The sequence below is a fragment of the Apium graveolens genome, chromosome 9, assembly GCF_009905375.1.
Source record: "Apium graveolens cultivar Ventura chromosome 9, ASM990537v1, whole genome shotgun sequence".
Taxonomy (NCBI): Eukaryota; Viridiplantae; Streptophyta; class Magnoliopsida; order Apiales; family Apiaceae; genus Apium; species Apium graveolens.
In genome coordinates, this window is record NC_133655.1 from 287,483,304 (window position 1) to 287,507,806 (window position 24,503).

Consider the following 24,503-nt stretch of genomic DNA (forward strand, 5'->3'; position numbering starts at 1 on the left):
GTAAGAAGTGTAATGCTTTTTTCCAGAGATTTGATTCTATCTTCAGCTTTGCTTTTAGCAGTGTCAGTCTGAGCAAGACGCGCCCTAAGTATGACAGCCATATTAGCATTCTTCCTTGTGTGCAGATGAAGCTCGGTTGCATCCCTGACCATAGCTTGTTCAGTCTGTTCCTCAGTTCTGAAAGTCCATCCTCTCACTTCTTCTTCAGAAAAAGTTCCAGAAGAGGACGTGCCCAAGTACCTAAGGACGAATGACTGATCATCGGGAACAGTTTTTTGACTTTTAGAGGGTGCGTCCTCCCTGTCAGAAAGGTCCACCAGAGAAGTGGTGATTGTTTTTGGAGGAGGGGAGGGGACTACAGCAGCTGGGGGTCCTTAGTTCTTGGATCATTTTTGGTGCCTAGATGTTTGGTCCTACCATCCTTCTACTTTTTTGCGCCAATAGCAAAGCCCTTAGGAAGAGAGGTCATATCTGCAGAAAGACATGGTAAGTATTAGCAGTGGACGCGTCCTAAAAAAAGACGCGTCCTGTTATTAACAAACTTATAACAAATTTGACAGGCATACATTTTAATACTTTATGAAAATAGGAAGCATTATAAGCATGGAATGTTTGACGCATTTTAAGGGCCATGACGCGTCCAATATGAACTATGAAAACATTTATATCAAACTGAGTAAAGATCAAGCATATAAAAATTATAGGATAACGTATTCTGACGTTACGACGCGTCCTATGTATGATAATTCTTACCCTGTTCTAGGTCCACTTGTCTGCTAATGTCAAGTTGGACCAGTTCTGTGGCATTGACCCCCTTAGCTTTTTCAGAAGTTGTGAGAACGGGCTTTCCTTTGTAAAATCATGAAACTTACAAATGGAACCAACTCTTGGGGATAAATCCCCAATTTTCTTTAGATTGGCCTCTGTAATCATTTCCTTGAGATTGAAATGATCTTCAGCATACTTCAATACATTTTTCGCTCTCTTTTTCCTCTTCCCAGTTAGCTTTTTTTAAGTTCTCTTAACTAAGAGGGAAAAAATACAGATTATCAGAAAGAAAAGAAAAGAGTTGGAGAAAGAGAAGACGCGCCTTGAATACTAGGACGCGCCCTTAGAATGTCACTTAACAGATGCGAGCCCTCTTGACATCGTAAACATAGAAAAATGGATCGTTCCAGTCTCTCTCGTGACTCACTTTGCCTTCGTTGAATCCCTTGTTGTTCAGCCACTTATTGACGACAAGAAAATGGTAACCAGGAATAGACTTCCTAATGCTAAAAAAATAACTGAACTCCTTCATGGAGGGCGCGCCCAACTCTAAGTTGTGGTACATAATATATAAGGCCCACACCAATTTGTATGAATTTGGATAAAGTTGAACGGGGGCCATATCATACCATTTCAGGATCTTCTTAATGTATGGGTGCAAGGGCGCGCCCACACCAAGTGAAATGAGCTTTGGGGTAAGCACCATCCCGGGGATCCTCAAATTTTCCATGTTAAAAAGGTGGGGCCTCATCTTACGAAGAGGATGCCCATATCCTCTCCATGTCATAGCACTTCATGTTCCATCCAATCTCCAAGTCTTTTGCTGTATTCATGCCAACAAAGGCTAACTTGTTCTCTTTCTTTCTCCAAACATTCTTTTCCGCCTCAGGAAGATCCTCGAGCTCCCTCCAATCAAAATCAACCTCTACATCATCTGGCTCCCAATGTTCGAGTAGAGAATCATATTCGTGGGGAGAGACGGGATATTTTTCGGGTTCAGGAACCCTTCTCTCAAATTCACTTTCGTTGTGAGGAGAGGGCGCATCCTGAACAGGAGACGCGTTCTGAGCAGATGGGGACGCGCCCTCATCAGACTCAACTTTGTGATGATGAGATTTACCGAAAGATGGGATAATCTCATCCTCAGACCAATCTTTAATTGCTAAGCTACGTGCGGTTTGGGAGGATCTCTTACGCTTCAATTTCTTTTTTCCGACCCTTGCGCTTAGAGGAATGTTGTCCATGGACTCTGAACTAGAATTCAACAAGATTGAAGTTTTGAACTTGAGAGATTCAAAAGCACGAGCCTCTACTTCGAGGAAGGAACCTTGAAGGAATTTACGGATGAGCGGAAGCGTGATCTAACAATTATTCCGTAAAAACCATGTATCGCACATATAGAAAAACGTATAAATTAGAAAAACGGAGGAATCGTAACCATACCTTAAAAATCGAAGCTTTATAATATGGTTGCTAGCAGTTGCTCCTCAGTGTGTGAAACACTCTACCGGTATCCACCAAGAATGATCCTCTTCGATGAAACTTTTTATAAAACCAAGCTTTTATAAAAATGGAGTTTTGGGAGAGAGAGAAAGAAGAAGAAGATGGAGGCTAGCTCTTCTTAAGGTTTTCACAAAACCAAGTGTGTGTTTAAAATGAGCCATCTCATTCTATTTATAGGGCTCTCCAAGGGTTTTCATAATATATCAATATATATATATATTAGCCCCACATTTTATCTTAATAAAATGCTTTAATAATAATTAAAACTATTTTAATCATTATTTCTTTTTCTAAACTATTTAGAAAATAATTCTCTCTCTCATTATTTCATCAAAGAAAATATTCTTTTACGGTGTGACCCTATAGGTTCAATATTATGCCGATAGTAGAAATAAATAATAATAAACTTTTATTAATTATTTATATGAATACTAAAATTCACTAAATATAATTAACTAATTAATTATATTTATTCTACATCGTGAGTGATGCTTCTCAACATATCGCGACTATCCGGATAATATGAATTCACTGCTTAGAATACCAAAAACCTGTCAGTGACTAGTTACTATACAATGAATTCCTTCTACCCTTACAATATCCCGATTAAATACAAGGCATGAATCTCGTGTCAGGCCTATCAAATTTAATCATATGATTTCTTATTCATAATGTAAAGTTCATATTAATGCAAATTAGAAACTCCTTTCTAATTTCATACACTCTGGCCAGAGATCCAGAACTCGCATACTAAAAATAACATAGGATATTCTCTTCCTATACTGGAAGGGGTAGATCCTCTATTGACGTTAACTATCTCTATACACAAATCCCTATGCCCAGAATAGACCTAATGGATGTCCTTGAGACTAAGGACTAAACCAAAGCACAGTTCATTATATACAAGATAACTTTAACGATCTCTAGTCTAAGGACACTTGTATAACTATCACTCAGTGAATAACTATTAACACGTGAGTAATCTCCATTAGTTGTTCAACTTATCGAGTCATGTTCAGTGAACTTATTCCCTAATAAGCACCTACATACTAGCTATAGTGTCACCACACAAATGCCTATGAGAACAGACATCCTCCTGAAGGGAGCAAGCATAGTATGTACCAATCTTTGCGGATCCACTAACATCCGATTAGTTATCCTATAATCAGGAACTGTTTAAGTCTAGAGTTATCATCTTCTAGATCTCACTATTATAATCTCATTATAATTCTAGAATCTTTACTTTAAACTATGGAGCATCTTATTTAAAACACTACAAATAGATAAAGCCCATAATAAAACCAAAACAAGTCTTTTATTAATTTCAATGAAATCAAATAGGAATACAAGTAAGTTCTTCCTAACTCATCATACATGATTGGATTTAGGACAAACACTTTCAATCTCCCACTTGAACTAAAGCCAATCACCCTGGTATCTAATACCCATCTTCTCTTTATGACGATCAAAGTGAATCTGAGACAATGACTTTGTGAGTGGGTCTGCTACGTTGTTATGTGTGTCAACTCTCTCAATCTTGACATCTCCTCTTTCAATGATTTCCCTAATCAAATAAAAGCGTCGCAAAACATGTTTGAAAGTTTTATGAGACCTAGGTTCCTTGGCTTGTGCTATTGCTGCGTTGTTATCACAATACAACACAATAGGCTCCTCAATGCTAGGAACAACTCCCAACTCAGAAACAAATTTCCTCATCCAAACGGCTTCTTTTGTAGCCTCACTTGCAGCTATATATTCTGCTTCCGCTGTAGAGTCAGCCGTTGTAGACTGTTTGGAACTCTTCCAACTAGTCGCACCACCATTCAGAGTAAACACGTACCCTGACATGGATTTGCTATCATCACTTTCTGATTGAAAACTAGAGTCAGTATAACCCTTTATTTTCAACTTAGATCCACCACCAAAAACAAGAAAAATATCCTTAGTCCTTCGCAAGTACTTAAGGATGTTCTTCACTGCTTTCCAGTGGTCTTCACCTGGATCGGACTGATATCTGCTCGTCACACTAATTGAATAAGCAACATCAAGCCTAGTACATAACATCGCGTACATGATAGATCCTATTGCTGAAGAATAAGGAATCTTACTCATACGCTCTCTTTCCTCAGGTGTCTTAGGAGACATCTTTTCGAAAAGGGATACTCCATGGCTCATCGGTATGAGACCTCTTTTGGAGTTTTCCATGCTAAACCTTTTAAGCACTTTCTGGATGTATGCACCCTGGGTAAGACCTATCATTCTTCTAGATCTATCTTTATAGATCTTCATACCGAGAATGTAGGATGCTTCTCCCAAGTCCTTCATAGTGAAGTTCTTCGACAGCCACACTTTGACTGATTGCAGCATCAGTATATCATTTCCTATAAGAAGTATGTCATCCACATACAATACAAGAAAAGTTATCGCGCTCCCACTAACCTTCTTGTAGACACATGGTTCATCTATGTTTTTGATAAAACCAAACTCTTTGATTGTCTCATCAAAACGGATGTTCCATCTACGAGAAGCTTGCTTTAAACCATATATGGTTCGTAGCAGCTTATACACTAGGTGTTCGCTTCCCTTGGAAATAAAACCCTCTAGCTGTGTCATATACACTTCCTCTTCAAGTTACCCATTAAGGAAGGCCGTTTTCACGTCCATTTGCCAGATCTCATAGTCGTAGTAAGCAGCAATCGCAAGCAAAATCCGAATTGATTTTAACAGGGCTACAGGCGAAAAAGTTTCATCAAAGTTAATCCCTTGCCTTTGTCTAAATCCTTTTGCCACGAGCCTGGCCTTATAGGTCTCTGATAAGTGGCATTTTATACCACTTAGAACGTCTTATAATGGCTTGAATTGATGTATTGAAATCAAGTATTTTATATATTTGATGCATTTTTCTAGTGTTTGTGCATTTCAGGGTATTAATTGCATTTTTGGAGAGATTTCATCAAGAATAAGCCTTGGCATGTGTTTGGCATTGCAAGTGGAAAGATAGGAGCAGAATGCAGCAAAAATTTGGAGCAGAAACAGAGCATTTTCCAGAAGGGGTCTGAGCGCCCGCTCAGCTCTGCTGAGCGACCGCTCAAGAAGCTGAGCGCCCGCTTAGGAATGCTGAGCGGCCGCTCAGGGACGGAATTTTAGAATAATTATTTTGGACTCCTGGTTCTGTTTAACTTCCAACTTCTGAGTTAGCTGGGTTTTATGAGACTCCTGTATAAGTAGTTTTCAGAGACGTTTCACATAGGTTGGATTGTAGTATTAATCAAGGAGCGAGGAGATAAGGAAGAAGACCGTTTTAGCACACCGCAACGAAGAGGAAGCATATTTTCTTGTGATTCTTTATTTCGTTGTAACGTTTGATGCTAGTTTTCTTTACTTTGAACCTAATTACCCTTGTGACGTACTCTGGTTTAATATAAGTAGTTTTAGTTATTATTTTCATGTGTTATTATCATGTTTTCATATGAACCCATGATGACGATGAGTGTTATCATGGGCTAATCGTGATCATGGGGTCGTAACGGATTTACTATGGAATTCTTTAGTTAGTTGTTTAATACCTTAGTGTGTGATGATTGTATGATATCTAGTATTGGTTGTGTTTATTCATCATATGTGCGTCGCGAACATATAAGATAGGGTGTTAATCTCTTGTGAAGCGACGGTGGATCTTGAGATTTAGAACTTGTCATGCTAGCATAGGTTCATGTATGTGTATGCATGATTAGTGGGTAACTCTAACCTTTTTATTTGCCCTTGTAATCAAAAGGAATAACTTGTGCTTAAATCGTTATGTTGTCAATTTCTGTAGACATATAGGGACTTAACATAATTGATGCCTATTCAACTTCTATCTTAATTGTGGATGCTTGGTAGAATGGTATTAGTACAATGAAAGTTGGCTTTTATCAGTTTCGTGTTGTTCGATTAATATCATCATTGTTGCATGCTAAGGGTAATAACAATGACTATTGAAGGAAGTAGTAATGAAGTTGTGATCTCATGTGTGTTTTAATATTGTTAATTCAAGCGTCAATTAAGTGCTTAATTCTCGTAGTTAATTGTAGTTAATAATTAGTTAATCAAATCTAAGTGTTATTGTCTTAACATTGAGAAGTAGTCATACATTGGTGAGTGAGTGTTAATTGAACATAATTAGTCTGAGTCTCTGTGGGAACGAACTAGAAAGTATTCTATATTACTTGCGAACGCATATACTTGCGTGTATTATTAGCGCGTGTTTTCGTCCTAACAAGTTTTTGGCGCCGCTGCCGGGATCTCGGCGTATTTGTTTAGTTTATGTACTTACCATCAGTGGTCATTAGGACTCAGTGATTAAGACATGTTACTTATTGTTTCCGGTTGTGTTTCAGGTACTTTAGCGAGCGTTTATGCAAACACGTTCTCGTACTCGCAAGAGGACTTTAGATACGGTTGAGGAGACAGACGAAGTTCTTGATATTCCAGAGAAGATAGATTTTAAAGATTCGGATTCAGGAAGTGAGCAGAAAGAGCTAGTAATCATGGGTGATCGTATAGCTCCGGCAGATCCAACTCTTATGGACTTTTCTCGGCATAAAATTGATGACATTCAGTCTAGCATCATGCACCCGGCTATTGAGGCTAATAACTTTGAAATCAAGCCGGGCACTATTCAGATGGTGTAGAATTCCGTTTCTTTCGGAGGTGCTGCGACTGAAGACCCCAACATGCACATAAGGAATTTTGTCAAGATCTGTAGTACTTTCAAATATAATGGTGTGACTGATGAGGCTATCAAGCTGAGGCTTTTCCCATTCTCACTGAGGGATAAAGCTAAGGACTGGTTACATTCTGAACCAGCTGGGTCTATCACTACTTGGAAAGATCTTGCGCAAAAGTTTCTGGTGAAGTTTTATCCAATGGCGAAGACTGCTGCTATGAGGAGTGCTCTTACTCAGTTTGCGCAGCAGCCTACAGAATCCATGTGCGAAGCTTGGGAGTGCTACAAGGAGATGTTGAGAAAGTGTCCACATCATGGAATGCCTGATTGGATGGTGATCACTGGTTTCTATAATGGTTTGGGGGCCCAATCTCGGCCCATGCTCGACGCAGCAGCTGGAGGCGCCTTGTGGGCCAAAAGCTATACTGAGGCTTATAATCTTATTAAAACTATGGCTGCAAATGAGCATCAAAACCCAACTCAAAGGATGATGCCTGGGAAGGTAGCAGGTATTCTGGAAGTTGATGCAGCTACAGCTATTGCAGCGCAGCTCCAAGCGCTGTCTATGAAGGTCGATTCTCTAGCCACCTATGGAGTCAATCAGATAGCTATGGTCTGTGAGCTTTGTGCAGGCTCTCATGCTACAGATCAGTATTCTCTTGTTAATGAATCTGTTCAGTATGTGAACAATTATCAGCGACTGCAACAGCCTGTGCCAGCTACTTATCATCCTAACAACAGAAATCATCCAAATTTCAGTTGGAGTAGTAATCAGAATGCTATTCAGCAACCATATCAACAAGGCGTAAGTAAACAGTTCAATCCACCTGGAGCAACCACAACATTATGCTCAAAGGCAATCATATCCTCAACAAGGAGGTGCAGCTCCACCCTCTAGTGCTGATTTTGAGGAACTTAGGTTGTTGTGCAAAAGTCAGGCAGTTTCTATCAAGACCTTGGAAAATCAAATCGGTCAAATAGCCAATGCAGTGCTCAATCGTCAACCTGGCACACTTCCCAGTGATACTGAAGTGCCAGGCGGGAAGGAAGCTAAAGAGCAAGTCAAGGCTATCACCTTAAGGTCTGGAAAAGTTGTTGATGCTGAAAAAGCAAAAGACGAGGAAGCTGAAGTTGGTCATGAAGAAGCTACGCAACGGGAGAGAGCGGCGGAACCAAGGAAGACTACTGTTGAACACACTCTGCCTGAGGGTTATACAGGGGAGAAACAGCTTTATCCTCCACCACCTTTTCGTAAGAGATTGCAACAACAAAAGCTGGATAAGCAGTTTGGTAAGTTATGGAGGTGTTCAAGAAACTTCACATCAATATACCTTTCGCTGAGGCTCTGGAGCAAATGCCTAGTTATGCGAAATTTATGAAGAGTATTCTTTCAAGGAAGGTGAAACTGGACGACCTTGAGACCGTTGCTTTAACGGAAGAATGCAGTGCTGTGCTGCAACAAAAGTTACCTCCAAAGCTTAAAGATCCAGGTAGCTTCACCATTCCTTGCACCATTGGCAAGTTGTCTTTTGACAAGTGCCTTTGTAATTTGGGAGCAAGCATCAATCTGATGCCGTTGTCGATCTTCAAAAAGTTGAATTTACCTGATCCAAAGCCCACCTACATGTCTCTACAATTAGCTGATCGTTCTATTACATACCCACGAGGCATAGTGGAGGATGTGCTAGTAAAGGTGAATAAGCTCTTCTTTCCTGCAGACTTTGTTATTCTGGATTTCGAGGAAGATAAGAAGATTCCCATAATCTTAGGGAGACCTTTCTTGGCTACAGGCCGTACTTTGATAGATGTGCAAAAAGGTGAACTTACTATGAGGGTGCAGGATCAGGATGTGACATTCAATGTATTAAAAGCAATGAAATTCCCTACAGAAGACGAGGAGTGCTTAAAAGTGGATTTGAGTGATTCTGTGGTCACTTCAGAACTTGATCATATGCTAATGTCTGATGCATTAGAGAAAGCCTTAGTGGGGGATTTTGACAGTGATGATGAGGATGGAAATGAGCAACTACAATATCTAAATGCTTCTCCTTGGAGGCGAAAGCTAGACATGCCATTTGAATCTCTTGGTACTTCTGACCTCAAAAATGCTGAAGGAAAGCTCAAACCATCTATTGAGGAAGCACCTACCTTGGAGCTTAAACCATTGCCTGAACACTTGAGGTATGCTTTTTTAGGTGATGCATCTACTTACCTGTTATTATTGCATCTGACCTTTCAGGTAGTGAGGAGGACAAGCTCCTGAGGATCTTGAGAGAACTCAAATCGGCTATCGGATGGACTATATCAGACATCAAGGGGATCATCCCTTCGTACTGCATACATAAAATTATGCTAGAGGAAGGTAGTAAGCCGACTGTTGAGCAACATCGAAGACTTAATCCTATCATGAAAGAAGTGGTGAAGAAAGAAATTCTGAAGTGGCTGGATGCAGGAATCATTTATCCTATTTCTGACAGTTCTTGGGTGAGCCCCATGCAATGTGTACCTAAGAACGGAGGTATTACTGTGGTAGCAAATGAGAAGAACGAGCTCATCCCCACTCGAACAGTCACAGGATGGAGAGCATGCATGGACTACAGAAAGTTGAACAAGGCCACGAGGAAGGATCACTTCCCTCTTCCATTTATTGATCAGATGCTTGACAGGTTGGCCGATCATGAATATTATTGTCTTCTGGATGGTTATTCGGGGTATAATCAGATATGTATGGCACCAGAGGATCAAGAAAAGACTACCTTCACTTGTCCATTTGGCGCGTTTGCTTTTCGCAGAGTTTTGTTTGGCTTATGTGGCGCGACTGCCACTTTTCAGAGATGTATGATGGCTATATTCTCTGATATGATTGGAAATAACGTCGAGGTGTTCATGGACGACTTCTCCGTCTTTGGAAATTCGTATGATGAATGTTTGAATAATCTTCGTGCAGTACTCAAAAGGTGTGTGGAAACTAATTTAGTGCTCAATTGGGAAAAATGTCACTTTATGGTGCGTGAAGGCATTATTCTTGGGCATAAGGTCTCTAGAAAGGGTCTTGAGGTGGACAAAGCCAAGGTGGGAGTCATTGAAAATCTTCCACCACCTATTTCTGTGAAAGGAATCCGTAGTTTTCTTGGTCATGTGGGTTTTTATCGGCGTTTCATCAAGGACTTTTCGAAGATATCTAAGCCGTTGTGCAACTTGCTTGAGAAGGATGTGCCTTTCAAATTTGATGATGAATGTTTGACGGCATTCGAGGCTCTCAAGAAGAGTTTGATAACTGCACCAGTTATTACCGCACCTGATTGGACAAAGCCTTTTGAGATGATGTGTGATGCGAGTGATTATGCGGTGGGCGCAGTTCTTGGGCAGCGCAAGAATAATCTGTTTCATGTGGTCTACTATGCTAGCAAGACCTTAAATGGAGCTCAAATGAACTACACCACTACTGAGAAGGAGCTCTTGGCTATAGTCTTTGGTTTCAAAAAAATTCAATCTTATTTGCTTGGGACAAAGGTGACAGTGTTCACTGATCATGCGGCCATTCGCTATTTGGTTTCCAAGAAGGATTCGAAGCCTAGACTCATTCGTTGGGTGCTCTTGCTACAGGAATTTGAGTTAGAGATCAAGGGTCGAAAAGGTACTGAGAATCAAGTAGCTGACCATCTCTCTAGATTGAAGAATCCCGAGTCTACTTCACATGATAAGACATTGATCAACGAATCTTTTCCGGATGAGCAGTTGTTCGCAGTTCAGGAGGAAGAGCTATGGTTCGTAGATATTATGAATTATCTTGTCAGCAATATAATGCCTCCTAATATGAATACAGCTCAAAAGAAGAAGTTTCTGCATGAGGTGAAGTGGTATATGTGGGATGAGCCGTATTTGTTTAGACAAGGAGCTGACCAGATCATCAGGAGATGTATCCCATTCTGTGAGACGGAGGGGATATTACGAGACTGTCACTCCACAGTTTATGGTGGACATTATGGTGGTGAGAAGACGACAGCTCGTATTCTGCAAGCAGGTTTTTTCTGGCCTACTTTGTTTAAGGATGCTGTTAGGGCGAAAATACGCGCTAATATTCACGCAAGTATACGCGTTCGCAAGTAATATAGAATACTTTCTAGTTCGTTCCCTCAGAGACTCAGACTAAGTTATTGTCTAATTAAACTCACTCACCAATGTATGATTACTTCTCAATGTTAAGATAACACTTAAAATTGTTGATTAAATATTAACTATAATTAACTACTTAATTAACCACTTAACTAACACTTCAATTTATCAATAATAAAACACTCATGAGATCACAACTTCATTATTACTTCCTTCTATAGCCATTGTTATTACCTTTAGCATGTGACAGTGATGACATTAATCGAATAACACGAAACTGATAAAAGCCAACTTTCATTGTACTAATACCATTCTACCAAGCATCCACAATTAAGATAGAAGTTGAATAGTCATCAATTATGTTGAGTTCCTATATGTCTACAGAAATTGACAACATAACGATTTAAGCACAAGTTATTCCTTTTGATTACATAGGGCAAATAAAACTGTTAGAGTTACCCACTAATCATGCTCAACGTACATGAACCTATGCTAGCATGGCAAGTTCTAAATCTCAAGATCCACCGTCGCTTCACAAGAGATTAACACCCTATCTTATATGTTCGCGACGCACATAAGACGAATACGCACAACCAAAACTAGATATCATGCAATCATCACATACTAAAGTATTAAACAATTAACTAAAGAATTCCATAATAAATTCGTTGCAACCCCATGATCACGATTAGCCCATAATAGAACTTATCGCCATCATGGGTTCATATGAAATCATGATAAACAACATAAGAAAATAATAACTAAACTAATTATATTAAAACAGAGTACGTCACAAGAGTAAATAAGTCAAAGCAAGAAAACTAGCATCCAACGTTATAACGAAACAAGAATCACAAGAATATATGCTTCCTCTTCGCTGCAGTGTGCTATATCGGTCTTCTTCCTTATCTCCTTCGCTTCTTGCGCAAAACACAATCTAAAACATAATCTCCTTCATTCTCTCTGTGAAAACGTCTCAAATCTACTTATATAATAGTCCCATAAAACTCAGATTACATAGAAGTTGGAAGCCAAACAGAAGTAGAAGTCTAAAATAATTTATCCTTTTCCCCGACCCTGCGCGGCCGCTCAGCATTTCTGCGCGGGCGCGCAAGGCTGCTGCGCGGCCACTCAGCATTGCTGCGCGGGCGCGCAGGACCCTACTGGAAAAAATCCAGGTTTGCTCCGTTTCTTCGCCGTAATCTGCCCGTTCTTTTCCTCTCGCAATGGTGAACACATGCCAAGGCTTATTCTTGATGATTCCTCCTCCGAAATGCAACTAATACCCTGAAATGCATAAACACTAGAAAAACGCATCAAATACACAAAATACTTGATTTCAAGACACCAATTTAAGCCATTTTAAGACGTTCTAAGTGGTATAAAATGCCACTTATCACACCCCCAAACTTAAATCGATGCTTGTCCTCAAGCGTCATAGACTCAAAACAAATAAAAATATGCATGAATGCAATCTATATGAAAATGCAACGATCCCCCTTACTACAATTAACCAACCAAATTGTCACGTCTCAACGAATGCAGTTAGACACTAAAGATCAATAAACTCATGCAAACGGACATACAGCCAGAAACGTGGTGTGTGCAAATGCTTAACAGATATGCTTCGGAACTAGACCAGTTACTATGACTAGACTATCCTCAAGGCAATCCTACGATTATACAAAGAATAAAAATTCTAGGCACAAAGTGATATACAACACTACAAGAACTCTGGAGCTTACTACGGAATCGTGCTTTTTATTTACAACTCAAATGCTTATTTGACCGTGCAATGAGTGAGGTCCACAAAAGACTTATACAATGGTATCCATGTAACGAGCGTTAGGTTAGCGGATCCCAGACTCTAAAAGCCTTAGGTCACTAGGCACAAAGTCCCCTAAGAACTTAATAACTCGAATACCAAAGAGCCCACTCTTGATCAATTATGCAAAATTTTTTTTTTTCTGAGCAAGTGCGTTTCGCTCCATCTTGCTCAACCCTAGACTACTCGCATAACATGCGAGCCGGCTACTAGCCATTTGACGCCTAGCCACAACTAGCAACAAATTCCATTTTTACTCCATTTTTTTTTCTTTTTCATGCCTTTACCACTAAGAACCTATTATCAAATTCTAAGCATAATAAATAGATTATCCTCGAAAATAATCAGATCATAACAACAATCTAGCCCTTAAGCATTCTCTAAGACTTAGTGAAAATACAAGTGCTTCTAGCATGCATATTAACCTACACAACTTAATATCACTTTAATGCTATCACTACACTCGCATTAATATCACAATTCAGTCGATAAATCATTGCAAAAGGGATCATGGTATATGCATGAGCTATATGATATGACAAACAAATAAAGCTATATAAAAAAAACTATATGGCAAAAATTATGCAACTATATGAACTAACTATCATGAATATGCAGCTATATGACACACACAAAATATTCCTTAACTACCACCCCCAAACTTAAAATCTTCACTGTCCCCAGTGAAGGTAGTAGAAAGGAACACAGGGTATACCTACTCGGAGTCATCATCATCATCACCCTCAGTGGGTGGAGTATCAGGCGGCGGGTATGCAGAGTCCTCACCAAAAACTGGCCACTGGATATCAGCTCCAAGGCCTCGAAAAGCAGTCCCTAACGCAAGAGTGAGCTCCTGAGCAAACCTGCTCTGCATCTCATACATGGCATCCATCCGCCGTGAAAGCCTCCTATACTGGGCATCACCCATCCCAGCACCCTCCTGAGCTCTCGAGGAACCAGCCTCACTACGCCCTGGCCTAGCCATAGTAGCACCTCGTGTTGGACGTCCTCCTGGAAGACGATAACCCAGCCCATGCTCCTCAGGCTCACCACCGGTCCACTCCTGCATCCCATTCAGAGTGCCAGAATCTATCGGAGCTGCTGGCAACTGCAACTGCTCATGAGCCGGCCAGTTCACTCCTACTGCTTGGCATAGCTTCGTAACCGTGGATGCATAAGGGATGTTCATATGCTTTGCTCCCCTCAAAAACTTCAGAATTCCTTGGTAGATAAACTCACCAAGGTCCACATAGTATTCCTCATTCAGAATTCCCCACAACAACTGTGCTCTCTCAACTGTGACCTCGTGTGCATGTGAAGAAGGCAAAATATTAGCACATATAAATGCATTCCATGCACGGGCATACCTGTTCATGGCGATCGCCGGAAAGTGACGATACTCATTATTGGCTGGACTGCGGTTCCAAACTGTGCCCGGTCGACAGAGAGTTGCACAAATCAAATCCAAGTCAAAATCCTCAGCAGTCTTTTCATTCCAGTTCTCCTCCTCGGGCTTCCTCTCTCGCTGTCCAATCACACGGCGAATCGCCGCAGGATGATAATCAACCGTCAGCCCACGAACTACAGAAAACCCATTCTTTTCAGCACACGCACTAATATTCACGCAAGTATACGCGTTCGCGTAGAACTCGCGAACAACACTCATCGGTACTGCTTCGGGTGACTCACAAAAACCTATCCACCCCTTCTCTGCAATCATGGGCAACAACTCACCATCCCTCCCTGATGGTAAAAACCCCCTCTCCTTCAGAATCGGCTTCCCCAACAGCCTAGTATACTCCTCCTCCGCAGCTCTGTCAGTTAACCGAGGCCTTGCAGCAGTACCCCTTGATGAATCAGCAGTAGGAACTGTGATGCTGCTGTCAATAGTGCGTGCTCTCTTGGGTGCCATTGATTTGTGAATAAAAGTGTGTAAGAACTGATTTTTGATGTTTATGAGAGGGTTTAAGTGTAGGAAGTTTGTGGGAGATATGTAGGATAGGTGTATGTATATATAGGGTGTGGAGTAGGTTAAATTAGATTAGGAGTGGGGTTGAGGGATAAAATCATGGGGTAATGGGAAAAGAATTCGTGGGTTTATGTTCTGTGATGGGTTTTTTCTGTGTTTTTTTTTTTTTTTTTCTCAACTGCAAAAAATTTTCTGGAACTCGACCCCTGCGCGGCCGCTCAGCATTTCTGCGCGGGCGCGCAGCAAGCTGCGCGGCCGCTCAGCATAGCTGCGCGGGCGCGCAGAGGGTCTCTGGAATTTTTTTTTTCAGCCCCTGTTTTCTGATTTTTTTTTGTGTTTTTGGATAGGTTATTAACTTCTAAGGGTTCCTGTAACAACAATTCATGGGTTGCCTCCCACGCAGCGCTTCTTTTTCGTCATTAGCTTGACGTTCCGTACCTTTCTCAAGTAGTCAACAAAATGGCACTAACCACCTCTCGGTTTGCCATGTCCCCATAGTAGTGCTTCAACCGCTGACCGTTAACCTTGAATGCTTGGTCCGAATCATTCTCAAAAATTTCCACCGCTCCATGTGGAAACACAGTTTTGACAATAAAAGGTCCAGACCACCTTGATTTCAACTTCCCAGGAAAAAGTCAGAGCCGAGAGTTGAATAAAAGAACTTGTTGCCCTGGCATAAATAACTTAGGATGTAGCTTCCTATCGTGCCACCTCTTCACCTTTTCCTTATACATTTTGTTATTCTCGTACGCTTGCAGTCGAAATTCATCAAGTTCATTAAGCTGAAGCATTCTTTTCTTACCAGCTGCATCTAAATCCAGGTTCAATTTCTTCAATGCCCAGTAGGCCTTATGCTCAAGCTCCGCCGGTAGATGACATCCCTTACCGTACACCAACTGAAACGGTGACATCCCAAGTGGAGTTTTGTATGCTGTTCTGTAAGCCCAAACAGCTTCATCGAGCTTTAAAGACCAATCCTTCCTTGACGGACAAACAACCTTCTCTAGAATGCGCTTTATCTTTCTGTTAGACACTTCCGCTTGACCATTTGTTTGCGGATGATAGGCAGTAGCTACTCGATGATTCACATTATAACGCTGCATCATAGAAGTGAACTTACGGTTGCAAAAATGCGATCCTTCATCACTTATGATTACCCGAGGCGTTCCAAACCTTGTGAAAATTTGCTTATGAAGAAAATTTAGCACTGCCTTTGCATCATTTGTCGGTAAAGCTTTAACTTCGACCCATTTTGAGACATAATCGACTGCCAGCAAGATGTACTGATTATTGCAAGACGAGATAAAAGGCCCCATGAAATCGATTCCCCATACATCAAAGACCTCGACTTCAAGCATCACATTTAATGGCATCTCATCCTTCCTTGACAAATTTCCCATTCTTTGGCAACGATCACACCTTAAAACAAACTGATGAGCATCCTTGAACAAAGTAGGCCAGAAAAAACCTGCTTGCAGAATACGAGCTGCCATCTTCTCACCTCCATAGTGTCCACCATAAACCGTGGAATGGCAGTCTCGTAATATCCCCTCCGTCTCACAGAACGGGATACATCTCCTGATGATCTGATCAGCTCCCTGTCTAAACAAATATGGTTCATCCCACATATACCACTTCACCTCATGCAGAAACTTCTTCTTTTGAGCGGATGTCAAATTAAGCGGCAATATATTGCTGACAAGATAGTTTACAATATCTGCAAACCATGGTTCTTCCTCCTAAATTATAAACAACTGCTCATCCGGAAAAGATTCATTGATTAACGTCCTATCTTGTGAAGTAGAATCGGGATTCTCCAACCTAGAGAGATGGTCAGCTACTTGATTCTCGGTACCTTTTCTATCTTTGATCTCTAACTCAAATTCTTGAAGTAAAAGCACCCAACGAATGAGTCTCGGCTTCGAATCCTTCTTAGAAACCAGATAGCGAATAGCTGCATGATCAGTGAATACTGTTACTTTCGTACCAAGCAGATAAGATCGAAATTTCTCAAAGCCAAAGACTATAGCCAAAAGCTCCTTCTCAGTAGTGGTGTAGTTCAATTGGGCCCCATTTAAAGTCTTACTCGCATAGTAGACCACATGGAAGAGATTTTTCTTTCGCTGTCCCAGAACTGCACCTACCGCATAGTCACTCGCATCACACATCATCTCAAACGGTTCTGTCCAATCTGGTGCTGTAATAACTGGTGTCGTGATCAAACTCTCCTTGAGAGTCTCGAATGCTGCCAAACATTCATCATCAAATTTGAAGGGCACATCTTTCTCAAGTAAATTGCACAACGGCTTAGATATCTTTGAAAAGTCCTTGATGAATCGCCGATAAAAACCCGCATGACCGAGAAAACTACGGATTCTTTTCACCGAATTAGGTGGGGGAAGATTTTCAATGACTCCCACCTTGGCCTTGTCCACCTCCAGACCTTTGCTAGAGACCTTATGCCCAAGGATAATGCCTTCACGCACCATAAAATGACATTTCTCCCAATTAAGCACCAAATTAGTTTCCACGCATCTTTTGAGTACGGCGCGCAGATTATTCAAACATTCATCATATGAGTGTCCAAAGACGGAGAAGTCATCCATGAACACTTCGACGTTATTTCCAATCATGTCAGAGAATATAGCCATCATACATCTCTGAAAGGTGGCCGGGGCGCCACATAACCCAAACGAAACTCTACGAAAAGTAAATGTGCCAAATGGACAAGTGAAGGTAGTCTTTTCCTGATCCTCTGGTGCAATACAAATCTGATTATACCCGGAATAACCATTCAGAAGACAAAAATACTCATGTCCCGCCAATCTGTCAAGCATTTGATCAATGAATGGGAGAGGGAAGTGATCCTTCCTTGTGGCTTTGTTCAATTTTCTATAATCCATGCATACTCTCCATCCTGTAACTGTTCGAGTAGGGATGAGCTCATTCTTTTCATTTGCGACCACAGTGATACCTCCTTTCTTAGGTACACATTACACGGGGCTCACCCACGAGCTGTCAGAAATAGGATAAATGATGCCTGCATCTAGCCATTTCAGAATTTCTTTCTTCACCACCTCCTTCATGATCGGGTTCAGTCTTCGCTGCTGTTCCACAGTTGGCTTACTACCTTCCTCTAACAGAATTTTATGCATACAATATGAAGGACTTATCCCCTTGATGTCTGCTATGGTCCATCCTATAGCCGATTTGAATTTTCTCAAAATCCTTAAGAGCTTGTCTTCCTCACTACCTGAAAGGTCAGCTGAAATAATAACAGGTAACGTAGATGAATCACCTAAAAAAGCATACCTCAAGTGTTCAGGTAATGGTTTGAGCTCCAAGGTAGGTGCTTCCTCTATTGATGGTTTGAGCTTCCCTTCAGCATTCTTAAGGTCAGAAGTACCAAGAGATTCAAATGGTATGTCGAGCTTTCGCTTCCATGGAGAAGCGTTCAGATATTATAATTGCTCGTTGCTATCTTCATCATCGCTGTCAAAATCCCCCACTAAGGCCTTTTCCAATGCATCAGACATTAGCATGTGATCGAGTTCCGAAGTAACCGCAGAATCAATGACATCCACTTTTAAGCACTCCTCATCTTCTGTAGGGAATTTCATTGCCTTGAATACGTTGAAGGTCACATCCTGATCTTGGACCCGCATAGTAAGTTCCCCTTTTTGCACATCTATCAAGGTACGGCCAGTAGCCAAGAAAGGCCTCCCCAAGATAATGGGAATATTCTTATCTTCCTCAAAATCCAGAATAACAAAATCTGCAGGAAAGAAGAGCTTATCCACCTTGACGAGCACATCCTCAACTATGCCCCTTGGGTAAGTAATGGAACGGTCAGCCAATTGTAGCGACATGTATGTGGGTTTTGGATCAGGCAGATCCAGCTTTTTAAAGATCGACAACGGCATCAGATTAATGCTTGCTCCCAAATCACAAAGGCACTTGTCAAAAGTTAGATTGCCAATGGTGCAAGGAATGGTGAAGCTTCCTGGATCTTTTAGTTTTGGTGGTAACTTTTGCTCCAGAACAGCGCTGCATTCTTCCGTGAGAGCAACGGTTTCAAGGTCATCCAGTTTCACCTTCCTTGAAAGAATAGTCTTCATAAACTTCGCATAACTAGGCATTTGTTCCAGAGCTTCAGCGAAAGGTATATTGATGTGAAGTTTCTTGAACACCTCCAGAAACTTCCCGAACTGTCTATCCAGCTTTTGTTGCTGCAATCTCTTAGGAAAAGGTGGTGGAGGATAGAGCTGTTTCTCCCCTGTATTAGCCTCAGGCAGAGTGTGTTCAACAGTAGTCTTCCTTGGTTCCGCCGCTTTCTCCTTTTGCTTAGATTCTTCATCTCTAACTTCAGCTTCGACTTCTTTTGCCTTTTCAGCATCAGCTACTTTTCCAGACCTTAAGGTAATAGCCTTGACTTGCTCTTTAGCTTCCTTCCTGCCTGGTACTTCCGTGTCACTGGGAAGAGTGCCAAGTTGATGATTGAGCACTGCATTGGCTAATTGACCGATTTGATTTTCCAAGGTCTTGATAGAAACCGCCTGACTCTTGCACAACAGCTTAAGTTCCTCAAAATCAGCACTAGTAGGTGCAGCTGCACTTCCCTGTTGAGGATATGATTGCCTTGTAGCATACTGCTGTGGTTGCTGGAATCCAGGTGGGTTAAACTGTTTACTCACTCCTTGCTGATATGGTGGCTGAATAGCATTCTGATTATTTCCCCAGCTGAAATTTGGATGATTTCTGTTGTTAGGATGATAGGTCGCTGGCACAGGCTGCTGTTGTCGATGATAATTATTCACATACTGAACAGATTCATTGACAAGAGAACACTGATCCGTAGCATGAGAACCTGCACAAAGCTCACAAACCATAGCTATTTGATTAACTCCATACGTAGCCAGAGAATCAACCTTCATTGATAGCACTTGGAGCTGGGCTGCAATAGCGGTGGCTGCATCAACTTCCAGAATACCTGCGACCTTGCCTGACGTCATCCTCTGAGTTGGGTTTTGATGCTCGTTTGCATCCATTGTCTCTATAAGATTATACGCCTCAGTATAGCTTTTAGCCCATAAGGCTCCTCCAGCTGCTGCATCGAGCATGGGCCGAGATTGGGCCCCCAAACCATTATAAAAACCAGTGATTACCATCCAATCCGGCATTCCATGATGTGGACATTTTCTCAACATTTCCTTGTAGCGTTCCCAAGCCTCGCACATAGATTCTGTAGGTTGCTGCGCAAACTGAGTAAGAGCACTCCTCATAGCAGCAGTCTTTACCATTGGATAAAACTTCACCAGAAACTTTTGCGCAAGATCTTGCCACGTAGTGATGGACCCAGCTGGTTCAGAATGTAACCAGTCTTTAGCCTTATCCCTCAGTGAGAATGGGAAAAGCCTCAACTTGATAGCCTCATCAGTCACGCCATTATACTTAAAAGTGCTGCAGATCTCGACAAAATTCCTTATGTGCATGTTGGGGTCTTCAGTTGCCGCTCCTCCAAAAGAAACCGAATTCTGCACCATCTGAATAGTGCCCGGCTTGATTTCAAAGGTGTTAGCTTGAATAGCCGGATGAAGGATGCTTGACTGAATGTCATCAATTTTAGGCCGAGAAAAATCCATAAGAGCTGGATCAGCTTGAACAATACGATCTCCCATGTTTACTGGTTCTTTCTGCTCAGTTCCTGAATCCGAATCCTCAAAATCTAACTTCTCCGGAGTATCAAGAACTTCGTCTTTCTCCTCAGCTGTATCTAAGGTCCTCTTGCGAGCACGAGAACGAGTTTGCATAAACGCTTGCTAAAGTACCTGAAACTCAACCGAAAAGAGTAATTAACTACTACGTCCTAATCACTGAGTCCTAATGACCAATGCTGGTAAGTACATAAACTAAACAAATACGCCGAGTCCCCGGCAGCGGCGCCAAAAACTTGTTAGGGCGAAAATACGCGCTAATATTCACGCAAGTATACGCGTTCGAAAGTAATATAGAATACTTTCTAGTTCGTTCCCTCAGAGACTCAGACTAAGTTATTGTCTAATTAAACTCACTCACCAATGTATGATTACTTCTCAATGTTAAGATAACACTTAAAATTGTTTATTAAATATTAACTATAATTAACTACTTAATTAACCACTTAACTAACACTTCAATTTATCAATAATAAAACACTCATGAGATCACAACTTCATTATTACTTCCTTCTATAGCCATTGTTATTACCTTTAGCATGTGACAGTGATGACATTAATCGAATAACACGAAACTGATAAAAGCCAACTTTCATTTTACTAATACCATTCTACCAAGCATCCATAATTAAGATAGAAGTTGAATAGTCATCAATTATGTTGAGTTCCTATATGTCTACAGAAATTGACAACATAACGATTTAAGCACAAGTTATTCCTTTTGATTACATAGGGCAAATAAAACTGTTAGAGTTACCCACTAATCATGCTCAACGTACATGAACCTATGCTAGCATGGCAAGTTCTAAATCTCAAGATCCACCGTCGCTTCACAAGAGATTAACACCCTATCTTATATGTTCGCGACGCACATAAGACGAATACGCACAACCAAAACTAGATATCATGCAATCATCACATACTAAAGTATTAAACAATTAACTAAAGAATTCCATAATAAATCCGTTGCAACCCCATGATCACGATTAGCCCATAATAGAACTTATCACCATCATGGGTTCATATGAAATCATGATAAACAACACAAGAAAATAATAACTAAACTAATTATATTAAAACAGAGTACGTCACAAGAGTAAATAAGTCAAAGCAAGAAAACTAGCATCCAACGTTACAACGAAACAAGAATCATAAGAATATATGCTTCCTCTTCGCTGCAGTGTGCTAAATCGGTCTTCTTCCTTATCTCCTTCGCTTCTTGCGCAAAACACAATCTAAAACATAATCTCCTTCATTCTCTCTGTGAAAACGTCTCAAATCTACTTATATAATAGTCCCATAAAACTCAGATTACATAGAAGTTGGAAGCCAAACAAAAGTAGAAGTCTAAAATAATTTATCCTTTTCCCCGACCCTGCACGGCCGCTCAGCATTTCTGCGCGGGCGCGCAAGGCTGCTGCGCGGCCGCTCAGCATTGCTGCGCGGGCGCGCAGGACCCTACTGGAAAAAATCCAGGTTTGCTCCGTTTCTTCGCCGTAATCTGCCCGTTCTTTTCCTCTCGCAATGGTGAACACATGCCAAGGCTTATTCTTGATGATTCCTCCTCCGAAATGCAACTAATACCCTGAAATGCATAAACACTAGAAAAATGCATCAAATACACAAAATACTTGATTTCAAGACACCAATTTAAGCCATTTTAAGACGTTCTAAGTGGTATAAAATGCCACTTATCAGATGCTCATCAATTTATTTTAAGGTGTGATCGTTGCCAAAGAGTGGGAAATCTTACGAGAAATGATGAGATGCCGTTAAATGTGATGCTTGAAGTCGAGGTCTTTGATGTTTGGGGAATCGATTTCATGGGGCCATTTGTCTCATCCTGCAATAATCAGTACATCTTGCTGGCAGTCGATTATATCTCAAAATGGGTAGAAGTCAAAGCTCTACCGATGAATGATGCAAAGGTAGTGTTGAATTTTCTTCAAAAGCAGATTTTCACAAGGTTTGGAACGCCACGAGTAATCATAAGTGATAAAGGGTCGCAATTCTGCAACCGTAAGTTCACTTCTATGATGCAGCGCTACAATGTGAATCATCGTGTTGCTACTGTAACGACTGGGAACTTTACGTTTATATTATATCATGATTATAATAAAATATGTGAATTAATGTGTCATTTATGTGTGATTATCTGATAAACCCTAACTGTTACGTGATACGTGTATCCCATGTCATTTCTGTATTTTTAAGGTATTTTTCAGATATTTTATTATGCATTTATAGGTTTTATTTCAAACGTTTTACGACCCAAACGATGATTTTAAAGCCAGTATTTCAAATAAAATAATGGGCCTTATTTTTCATCAAATGGCTTTTACAATCGCCTTGTTCTGAACATCTAGATAATTTATAAATTTTCTCGTTTTGCGAAAAATGATTTTTCCGGGCCCCATTGGGTGTCAAAAAACCCCACAAAAATCACATTTTTATTTTTATAAGATTATAGGACTTTCATTTATATTATTTCTTTGCATTTTTGCATTATTCACAATTTTTGGGAATTTTTGGCATATATATTGCATATATAAAATATTTATAAATTAAATTTTAATACTAAAAAATTATAAAAATTAGGGCCCAATATTTTTATTTAATGTATAATTAGCCCCTTAATTTTAATTAGGAGTATTATTTTTACTACTATAAATAGCCTAATTTTTATTTAATTAATTATAATTAATCATTAAAATCTGCAAAATTACTAAAAATTCTCTGAAATCGGGTCGGGAAGAACAGGTTCGGGTCGAAGAATCAAGTCGTGATTTCTCACTGATTACAGCATCAAATCGTGTGATTCAAGTACTCAAATCGAAGGTTTTGATCCGTTCTTTCTGTTTCTTGCATCAATTTCACGTTTTATTGCATCGTTTTTGATTTTTGATTTCTAGGGTTTATGTTCGAATTAGGGCTTTTTGATTCTGGGGTTATTTTGATGTTTTGATGATTGATATAGCTTTGTTAGATGATTTACAGTCGATTCATGGTGTTTAATTGAACAAACGATGCTTGGATAATGATTCACGATTTCTAGGGTTTAGGTCGAATTTTCAAAACACAACTCGATGATTTCTGTGAATATTTGGTTCTTGTAATGTTAGGGCTTTGATTGTATATGTTCTTAGCTTCATTTTGCACTATATAACGTTTGAGTTTATGTACAAATGAATGATTTGGGTTTTTGGCCGGAATTCATGTCGATTTTGATCGGAGAAGATGACCCAAGGGTTATTCTGTGATGTTATTGCCAGAATTAGATTGCCAGAACGATTTGGAATTGAAACCATGTGAAAAACGAACAAAACGGTTCCGTTTTTGGCCTGAAAGTGGCTCACCGGATTCTGTACCGGTGGCCGGATTCTGGGCAAAATCCGGCGTGTTCTTCACGACCCGGATTTTGACCCGTTTGACCCGTATAAAATACCCTGGTTTGATCTGATTTTGTCAGGGATGGTTTTCTGACAACTGTTTCTGGAAATTATTTTTACTTTTTATTTTTATTAATTTTAAAAATCAGTTTTATTTATTTTGTAAATTGATTAATTAATTATTTAATTAATTAATTTATATTATAAATAATTCTGAATTATTTTCTAAAAAATCAGATTGAATTATTTTCTTAATTATTTATTATTTATTTATTATTTATTAATTATTTAAAAGTGATTAATTATTTTGATAATTAATCAAATAATTTTCAATAAATCATAATAAATTCATTTTTAATTTCAACATTTATAGACAAATTATTTTTAATTCTGATTTTCTTAAATAATGATTTAAAAATTATTTTTGGGTTTTTAAAATTAGTAATAATTATTTATAATGATTAATAAATGGAATTATCAGTATTTAATTAATAATAATTCAACTGTCAGT

At 40.0% G+C, this 24,503-nt stretch overlaps 2 non-coding genes across 2 annotated transcripts; one reads left to right on the top strand and one right to left on the bottom strand.

Annotated features, from left to right (window-relative positions):
* Positions 1–7,193: 7,193 nt before the first annotated feature.
* On the bottom strand, positions 7,194–7,300 carry LOC141687918 (small nucleolar RNA R71). The gene has a single exon (XR_012561396.1). It is a non-coding gene; the product is annotated as a small nucleolar RNA R71 (small nucleolar RNA).
* Positions 7,301–20,067: 12,767 nt separating this feature from the next.
* LOC141687911 (small nucleolar RNA R71) lies at positions 20,068–20,174 on the top strand. Its single transcript, XR_012561390.1, has one exon. It is a non-coding gene; the product is annotated as a small nucleolar RNA R71 (small nucleolar RNA).
* Positions 20,175–24,503: the final 4,329 nt, after the last annotated feature.